The sequence below is a fragment of the Liolophura sinensis genome, chromosome 13 (genome assembly GCF_032854445.1).
Source record: "Liolophura sinensis isolate JHLJ2023 chromosome 13, CUHK_Ljap_v2, whole genome shotgun sequence".
NCBI classification, from domain to species: domain Eukaryota; kingdom Metazoa; phylum Mollusca; class Polyplacophora; order Chitonida; family Chitonidae; genus Liolophura; species Liolophura sinensis.
The window spans coordinates 19917959-19928303 of record NC_088307.1 but is presented as its reverse complement, the minus strand read 5'-3'; positions in this window follow the sequence as shown (position 1 = coordinate 19928303).

Genomic DNA, 10345 nt, shown 5'->3' with positions numbered 1-10345 from the left:
GACAGCAGGCTTTCTGTTGAAATTAATTTTAAAATTAAAGGTTAATTTTTTGTGTGCAGTTTATGCATACCATGCGCAGTTCACAGCGCGTGGAATTGCAGACGTGTCTTCGATATACAACACAAGTATTGTGTATGACATCCAACACATCTTGTGTTTAATTCTTTCAACACAAGATTTGTGTTCGTTCAGCACAAGGTAGAGTTGTTCAAATATGACTCAAAACTTGTGGGGAAAGAACACAAGTTTGTTTTCATACAATTCAAGTGTTTTTTGTTTGAAGTAATCTTAGCATTAACTTAAACTTGACCGCTTAAGCCTCTGTAAATCTAAGATTCCATTGTCTGAACTTGAAAACGAAGATGAGAAAATTCATGATTTCTTAAATTTTGAGAAAAACATGGTTTTAAAACAGGAACTCCTACATATTCTTCTTAAGAACGGCGACGACAGTGTGATAAATAGCAAAAGGTCACTCGAAAACGGTGAAATACGGCCTCTTGTCAGTTTACCTACATTGATGTTGATTACAATTCATTAGACGTCACTGGCCCAGAAATACTCAAAAATGCCGAAATAATCTCGAGTACATGCAGCATAAAAAAAAACTAAAACTAAACAAGACATTAAACAATTAAACTAATGGGAAACATCTTCTAGAAATAACGCATTGATCAAATTATATTCCATTCCTTCTGAACAAGACATGTTTGACAAACACATGGCGCATGGCGCATATGATAATGAGCGTTTCTTTTAAGGACTGAAATTTTTGTGCAATTATTAGGGCTGCACGGAATATAAACGGAGTATATAATATCTTTACCTTTCGGAAAACGGAGCAGTTGCTGTAAATCCTCAACCTTTTCAATCGCTACACAAGCGCTTTTTCAGTGGAATTTAGCATATAGTTATTATCAAAATGATGTTAAAATGATTTGTTAGTGTCAGTAAAGATGCAAGCTTCATAATACTGTGCAAAGCATTTCTCTACATCCCATGATTCTCTCAGAATGTTTCAAAATATTGGTGGCAGAAGCGGTTGAAAGGGTTTAAGAATTAAGGTGCACTACAAAAATTAATCTATTGATTTTAACAGAAAGCCTGTTGTCTGAATGCTATGATGTATTGTTTCTATGACATAATGCCGACTCATACTCAACACAATATCATGTTAGTGTAACACAAAGTTTATTTTGAATTAATTCAATGTGTGTGTTCTATTTATTAGAACAGTCTGCTACAATAGCAGAATTAATTTAGCAAAATTCATCACTTAGAAAACAGACTTTCTTTTAAATTTAAGATTAGATTTTTGAAGAGTAGATGTACAAATGAATGCTATTTATTGATCCACCGAGTCTTCTCCTGGTTTTAACATGTACACACATTGTGCGATAAAAAAAACGCTCTGTTACTAAGCTTATGTTCATGGTACGAATGAAGCAAGTTGGTTATTTGAATACATGCATGTTTTTATTGATAATTCGGGTCTTGTTTGCATTTAATTACTTATTTCAATAGTATTTTAAGGTGGTCCAAAATTGAAGTGTATTGCTTTTATGAAAATCTTTGGAAAAGCGAGATCGAGTATAGGCCTACATTTATTTGCTCGTTTGCTTACCTTGATTAACACTCTCTGGCATACATTCTTAAGATGACGATAGCTTTTATAATATAAACATTAAGTTTACTCGCGCGATTGATTGCCTAACTGATTGATTTATATTTAACGTCATGTTAAGAACAGATCGAAGAAATCCTTATAGAAGTAAAAAGAAATATGTCAAGTGATCGTAAATAGTGCACAGGTTTCGTGCGTGAGTGAGTGCTTGGGGGTTTGACGTCGTACCCGGTTTTGTGTGACCAAATCACCAAATACCATACAGCTTGCCTGCGTTTTGGCTTACTTCACTTCCACATAGCCCTACATGTTTCTCTTTATATTTATTTATTTATTTATTTATTTATTTATTTATTTGAAAGGTGTTTTACGCTGTACTCAAGAATATTTCACTTACACGGCGTCGACCAGTACGACTGAGGGCGGAAACCGGACAGAGCCCAGGGGAAACTCACGACCATCCGCAGGTTGTTAGCAGACCTTTCCACGTACGGTCAGTGAGGAAGCCAGCATTAGCTGGACGTAAACTCATAGCGGTCCCATTGGCGAGAGGCTCATGGGTCATTGGGCCGCGCTGGCGTGCTAACCCTCTCTTTATACGAAAGCTATAAGGTTGTCAAAAACTAAAGCTGTGCGTTTTGGCGGAAAAACAACGACCATATAGTAAGAAACGCACTGTTAAAATTTAATGAACATGCATCCACCAGAGACTTCATCGAACGAGAGGACAATGGCGGTTGAGACAAAAGAATGTCATGATTATTTAGACTCCCTATCAAATAGTAAGTAAAAGTTTAACATCGGTGCTCCAGGATGCCATTAGGACGCCATATTGAATCTCGAGACGAACTTCATCACGTGACCAGACAATGCGGTCGTCGTCTGCCACCCAGATTTAGTGGAAGTAATCCGACACGAGCCTCTGTTAAGTTAAACGTTTATCGACGCTATGAATTGTCGGTAAAATCATTTCCCGTGAATAATTTACCCACAAATGAGGCAGCAGTACTACAGCTGAAATTGACACCCATCCTTTCTTCGGGCTACCCAATGAAATATTCATCGCTAAAAGTCAAAGCCGTCGCTGTGCCATTTTGCAAAACTATCCGTTCTGCATCGACTGATTTATGGCATCTGTCTGTTGAAGAATATCTTGATTACTGCTACCTTTTGTTCTTTTGTCTTTGGGCGAATTCCGGCAAGACCAACGGAACGCTGATTCAAAACATATGATAAACCCAGTTCACAATTTCTGTGAACCTACTTTTTATATACTAGTAGGCTTACAGTTAGTGTTCTATGAAAGTCTTCTCAGTGTAGTTCCATTTATCCATTAATTCCAACGTTTTTGATTTTTGCAATAATTCCTGATACCGAAAGTTTCAAACGGTATCTATAACGGTAATTAAAACTTATCACCACTTTTGTATTTTCTATAAAAAGTCAACAAAGAAGTTTCTTCAAACTTTGATTTTTTTATTTTTTTTATTTTTGATTGGTGTTTTACGAGACTCCTGGGTCATTACGCTGCGCTAGCGCTTTAACCGACTGAGCCACGGAGGCCCCGTCAAACTTTGATCATCACTGTGAACAAACTTTATAGCCGATTAAAGCGCTGCTCACACGCACGCCTTTCGTATTCGATATTACAATGTAAGCTTTTATCTAGAGTTTTAACGAGCATGCCTCATATGAAGTACCAATTAATTGTGATTTGAGTTAAAACACCCTATTTTATAGTTTAAAGTATACATTTGTATTTTTTTTTTTATTTTTTTTTTTTTTGCGTTTTCATTTCGGAACTTGTTTTGGAAATGCTTCTTGCGAATGACGACCTGGAATGCCCTGTTTCCAATCTCTGATTGGTGCGCTCTCTAGCCAGACCGTCTATCATTGGCTATTCCCGAAGGCGAGGAGCCAATGGCCAAGGATGTCACGTGTTCGAATCCTGATGGTCCTTTAAAGGGACTGCTCATGTAACAGTTTAAATACAACAACACAGAGTGTGTCAGCCTAGCGAGTGCTGAACTGGACTCTGATTGGCTCATATAGCCACTTCACTTTGGCTATATGGAAGGTCATGTGTGGAAAAAAAACTAACAACCAACCGTAACCCACAACAGAACTGTATTGCACCGCAGCGTTTTATCGCTGCATTATTAAAATTTTAAGGGAGTCATTCCTTTCTAATGGCTTGGCTCATTAGATCACTAATTAGTGTGCCTGTCATCTGATTTTAGCAATGAACGCTTGAGAACTTTGTCAAATGCTAATCACACGAATACGTACGTGACGGCATGCTTTAAGCCACTGGAAAGGAACGGCTTCCAAGGCTAACAGTTCTACTACCAGACTAACCGCAGCACGACGGAAAAATCGAGGCAGGATAAGATTATGCGAGACTGCAATGCCTATGACTTGTTTCATGTCTCAGGGTGACACAAGTAATGTAATTTAGTAAGACTTTCCACAGTAAAATGCGAAAGGCAAAGAATAAACGAATTAAAAGAAACAATAAAAAAGAAAACTTATTACAACACAACAATGGTTTATTGTAGGCTTCAACAAAACTTGATTCAGAAATACTTAAAAGTTAAAAAAAAATGAAATCATGATCACAGCGTATACATTTGACAGTCAGCAAAATCATCTTGGTAGAAAATCCGAGCACTAAGTACAAAGTTGTCCACAAGTGCAGACATGTAGGTACACAGATAATACTCAAGCAATACAAATAAACGTGTCTTCAGTAAGCAAAATGAGATAAAACAAGCGATAAAACCAAACACAACACCTGTACTCGCGTGCCCTTGAAAAATCAGAAAAATAAAAACATGCATGCAAAGTCAATAACATTGGTGTTCTATTAATAGTGTTACATGTATAGTTCTATTGCTGAGCATTTTCGTAAAACAAGACTTGCATTAGCATATATATTGTGCGTTTGAAAGACGCCATTAAGTGAAATAGTCATAGTAGATATCAGTGTTCCACGTTTGACTAGAGCATGACCGTCCCGTTCCTCAACCCTGCATAAGTCATAAGAATATTCCGCTTGCATGGCAACGGTCAGTGTCGCGCATGGGTGAGGTAAACCAAAATAACATCTTTATCATCAATGAGATACATTTTCCCGCGCAATGGCCAATCGGGTCCAAGCTAAATGGATCCAACACATCCGATGTCTCACCGCCCCTTCTCGTGACGATACTTTTCATTCCATTCTCGGTGAAAGCAACTGTGACGTCATCACCTCACAGAAAGATTGAACATTTTTAACCAATACGTGGGACACCCGATTGACCGATTTGCAACAATACTGCTTACGACTGGTCAGTTCCTTGTTCTTGATTGACGGTTCGGAACGGTATATTTACCATTCTTCTCTTTACTCATTCTTCATAGTAATGAGGGAATACTATGTTACCTGTTTGCCTCGAAATCGTCACCGCAAAGGTAGAAATAAACAACTACACAGCTTTGGGAGTTACTTTAGGCGAGAAAGGTCCTCATTCAATGAATGATTAGTGAGGAGTACATACTAGCCTTCGAGACAACCATATATACATATACATTGGCGGAGGCAAGTTATCCCACGGACTCCGTGTAAGCCTACCCTCAATCGCCTTCCGATCGTTGTCGACAGCCTACTGCCACGAATGTCCTTTAAACAGTGGAGTGGCAAATGAAAGGGAAATCACGAAATTTCCGTTACAGTCTGAGATTTAAATCTTTGATATATGTCCAATAAAAGTTTATAGCCCTGAACATCCGCGTGTGTGCTGTTAAACACGCATATGATCAGTTCTGTTTCTATATAAAATGCAATAGATCAACTCAACAATCACGCATGGAAGAATAAGGAAAACAACAAAGCAATGCTTCAGAAAAACACTGTCCTCGTGTGCACATTTCAGCGCTTACTAAACTCGATTACATGACTAAAACGTAAAATATCATATCGCCATGCTCCAAAAAAGTTTTGGTCTGGGAATGTAACCACAATTAACAAAAACAAGGCAGTAGCTTTATCTCTGTAACGGAACGTACGGGCTCGCCTTTCCGTACTTAAAAATCGATTGTAACACAACTGGAAATCACATTCATGCAAAACAAAATCATACAAAATCTCATCAAATAAATGTCAAATAAAAAAAAAATAGCGGTAAACATTACTGGCAAGATTTGGTTAAACTGTCCATCACAGAAATTAGAAGTAACCCACTTAACGATTAACACAACAGCTTCCACAAGTATATGATAACACTGTTCACAGCAAAATACCACAAATACACTAATCATTGCACTTTTTTAAATAAGGGTCTTTCATTACATTCATGGATGAAGAGTAAGGTAATATATATATACACCGTGGGGTGAAAGTTGACTTCTCTAATCTTTCTTTTACTATTTACGGAATCAAGTTGGCTAAAGAATCTCGTTACTATAGCCCACCTCTAGCGGGTTTCTTCCACGGTCTTTCCCTGTCAAAGATGTACAGTTACTCCAGTGTTTTGTTGATATTATAACCAGCAAACTGCTATTCCATACAGCTCACCAAGAAAAAAGCACTGGCTCGCCATCGATAAACCACTAGCTCACCATGGTCAAACCAATAGTTCACTACTGGCAAACCACAGGCTCACCACCATTAAATCAATGGCTCAGCACAGGCTCAACACCGGTCAGCCAATAGCTCACCAGCGGTAGCCCAATGCTCAGCACATGCTCAACACTAGCAAAACCACTGGCACACCACCGGTAAACCACTGGCTCACTACAGGTTCACCACCGTCAAACCACTGCTTCACTACTGGCAAACCACAGGTTCACCACCGCTAAATCACTGGCTCACTACGGGCTCACCACCCTCAAACCTTGGTTCACCACCGGTAAACCAATGGCTCAGCACAGGCTCTACACCGGCCAACCAATGGCTCACTACCAATAAATCACTGGCTCACTACAGGCTCAATACCGGCAAACCACTGGCCCAACACTGGCGAACCACTGGATCAATACCGACAAACCACTGTCTCAACACCGGCAAACTATAGGTAAAACAGTAGCTCAACACCGGCAGCTCCCAGGCAAACATCAGCAAACCAGGGGCCGGTTTGGTGAAGCAAAGTTAGTGTTAAGTAGCCCTTAGCTAAATGCACTTTATATCTCTACAACAAACCTCGTCATGGTAGTTAAGGGAAAACTTAGCTATGTGAGCTCCATGAAACCGGCACAGTGCTTCACAATCGGTAACCCTCTGTCTTACCCCCCACAAACCATTGGTAAAACGGTGGCTCAAAACCGGCGACCCACTGATAAACCATCAGCAAGCCAGTGGTTCACCATCAGTAAACAACTGGTTCACTATCAGCAAACTTTTTGTCCTAATATTTTGTCTACAAATATCTTAAGAAACTTGACTGTATAAAACACCATTTCATTACAATCAAGCCATACTGTAACCATTATGCTACATATGTAAATATTTATAACATTAACGATCTGTTTTACAGCTAAAAACTGGTATTAATTCAAATGAATGGCTTAATTTAGGGACTGAAAATCTGAGGACTACTGTACTGGGTTATTACAAACATCAGTTAAATCCAACAAACAGGCATTTTATTTAACTTTAAACATAGGGCCTAAAACTTCTGAGTACATGAGTACATGCAGCCATAAGCTGCATGGAATTCTGGGAAAGGGAAACCTTTTATCTTAATTGGCTCCCACTTCAATCCCCCAGTGGATGTATCCCGAACTCCCGATATCCCAACACTCCTTTTCGAAGTCAACAGCACTTCATCATTCCATTCTTGATAAACTTGCTTCTGACGTCATGACGTCAGACAACTCGCATGCACGTAACCACGTAAACAATATCGAACACTACTGGTCATAAGTGTGAGTGACAGTTCGAAAGCCTGTCACGAGACGTGTCGGAGCTTTAGTGTTCATGTTTTACGTACAGAACGTAAGTGTAAGTCTACATTGAAAGAATTTTTAATCCAAACTGGTTCCTTAGTCCAACCAAGGTCATTCATTACGTAATCCAAAAACATATCACTTGACTTCCATTACAACAACAACAACTACAACATTCCATTTCCTTCGGGGCATTTGGTTAGGACGGTAACAAAGCCATGGTTACAGTAACACAATTTCATACAACATCAGGTTCTATTCTTCTACGACTATTCAGACCTGCTAAGACCGTCTTCATAACACAAATAAACTTCTTGGGTTTTTACGTTTTATCATCAATGCAATAGGCCTTTTTATATCTGTCTGGGCCAATCATCCATGCAACACTACAGCCAATGGGGTACCCTAATCAATGTAATAGCGCCTCGGTTCCAAGCCAGTCTGACTACTGTCTTCTTGTAATATACGAGTACTATGTCACCACAGACCAATAATCGACAACATTTTTTCAACCAGAAACGATGTTCTCCAAACCGGAAGTGCTTGTATCTCTTTAATTGAAATCTTTATTTGATTTAATTAATTCCTTATTTATTTGATAAGGATGACCCAAAGCCAAATGGCCACTGGCGGATCTCCTCTGGCATACAACAAAGTGAATTACAAATCGTCATCGCAACGACAGGAACGAACAAAACACCCTGACTGAGGTAAACTGACAGGAGGGCGTATTTCACCAGTTAAGTGATACCATTTGCCAGGTACTGCTGCTCTAGTCTTACCCTCTGTACTGTACGTCTTTCATTATACGCCATTAAAGCTTTGGCCCGAATTACTGAAGCCTAGAAAGGTTTCCCCATTTCAAATCTCTAGAACTACAAGTATGTGTGCACTGTAGTAATCCTATTTTAACACTACCGGTACTTGACTGAAAGGATACTTAAGTATCTACTGGAATTTAACAGTTATAAGAATGACGCAAAATTATGATCCGCCAAATTCAACGAGAACATCGCTGAAGTGGTATTACCGGGAATCTTCTACACAAAAATGAGCAAAAGTCTACAAAAATAATTCAATAACATGGACAGAACTCGGTGTTAGGTTAAAAAAATAACAACAACAAAACAAATGCACAGCAGTGGCTAAACAACAATAACATTTGATTAACCTTATCAATGGAAAGAGTAAGAATAAAAGATACGACGTTGATTACACGCATGGAAGGTAAAGAAAAACGTACAGTGTTAATGCTATATCAGTAGTAACTACTGGCCTACGAACCGGAATATAAAAATCAGAACTTCTGGTTCACACAGAAAAAAATAAGTTCCTCTGATGTAAAAATATGGGATGTAAACGCATTGTTAAGAAAGAATAATACACAACTTCCGTAAAATAACGCTTAATGATTTTAAATTATTGATCCATAGTTCGTCAAAAATTAGGTCCCCTAACCTACTTAAACTTACACAAACTACAAGTCTATAATTTAGGAAGGAACAAATCACCAGGGTCCAAAGTTTGGTTAATCTCAAACTTAATCATCTTCTACATTGAGAACTACACAGAATGACCACGCTGTTTTAAGTGACTGTAAGACGTACAGGGACATGGACCAGGCGCGAACTGTGCGCATCATATCACGTGACCGGCCGTCGCGATAAAAATAATGGCGTCCTAGGATAATTCCCTGAAGAACATCTTTTCCGTGTTTAGTAGTTTTTGAAAATTTCTTTATTTTCTTTATTACACAATTCTGGCAAGTCTATAGTCTGGTTTGTCGGTGAATCAGATGGTGCTTCGATCAGTTGGTCGATGGGATGGTTGGTTGGGTTGTTGGTCAGTCCGTCAAAAAATCTGTCTTGAGGACAAGATGACATCAACTTTTTGCGACATGTTGTAACCACTGCGAATATGCTCTTGTAAGTTTGTCTTTTTTAAATTTTCAGATGATGATTTTGAAAGGAATCATCTGTCCAAAACGATTAGTTTAATACCATGTGCTTGAAACTGTCTAGAGCGAGAGAGGCGGCTTACCAAAGAGGACTGGCCTGATACATACCCCTGTACATAATAATCCCTGACTAAACAACAAAACAATTCACATCGAAATCCATGGAATTGAAATAAGTACCGTAATTTCCATAACTAGAAAAACAGTGCGCATCCCAAGCAAATACAGACACAGTAAATGTACAAACATGTACTTGTGTTTCTTCGGTGAATCTGTAAACCTCAAAGACACGATAATTTTCATCCTACAGGCTCGAAAGTCAATTTTCTATCATTAACCAAATACATGTCAGAATGAATTATCTCCCTTTGTGTAGAATTCAATACCGAGAACAAGCATAATCGTATCAGTGGAATATATTTACAAAACACAAAACTGTGAGTGACTTCAAGATAATAACTATAAATCTATAGTTTTCAACTGCATTATAACTATAACACCGGTTTAAACAAATTCAACACAAATTGCCAACAAGAGTCACCATTTTCAGATACTTGTACTTTGTAGGTACCGGTATTTCAGGTTGGCGAGGCTCAACCCTGTAACGATGACACCATTCATTGCTAGGTTCTCAAAATATACATATTAGGTGCCAGTCAGTATTATGTTCTCGTCAAATCAATACAGAGGCTATGGTGGCGCTGATCCAGTCTTTTCATAAAAGTGACACGGAGGCCTACATAACATTTGGCACCTCAACATACATTATACCACATGTTCTCAGACATGTCAGGACAGAAAACTAAAGATTGATACCATTCCGTCCGGTGACAATT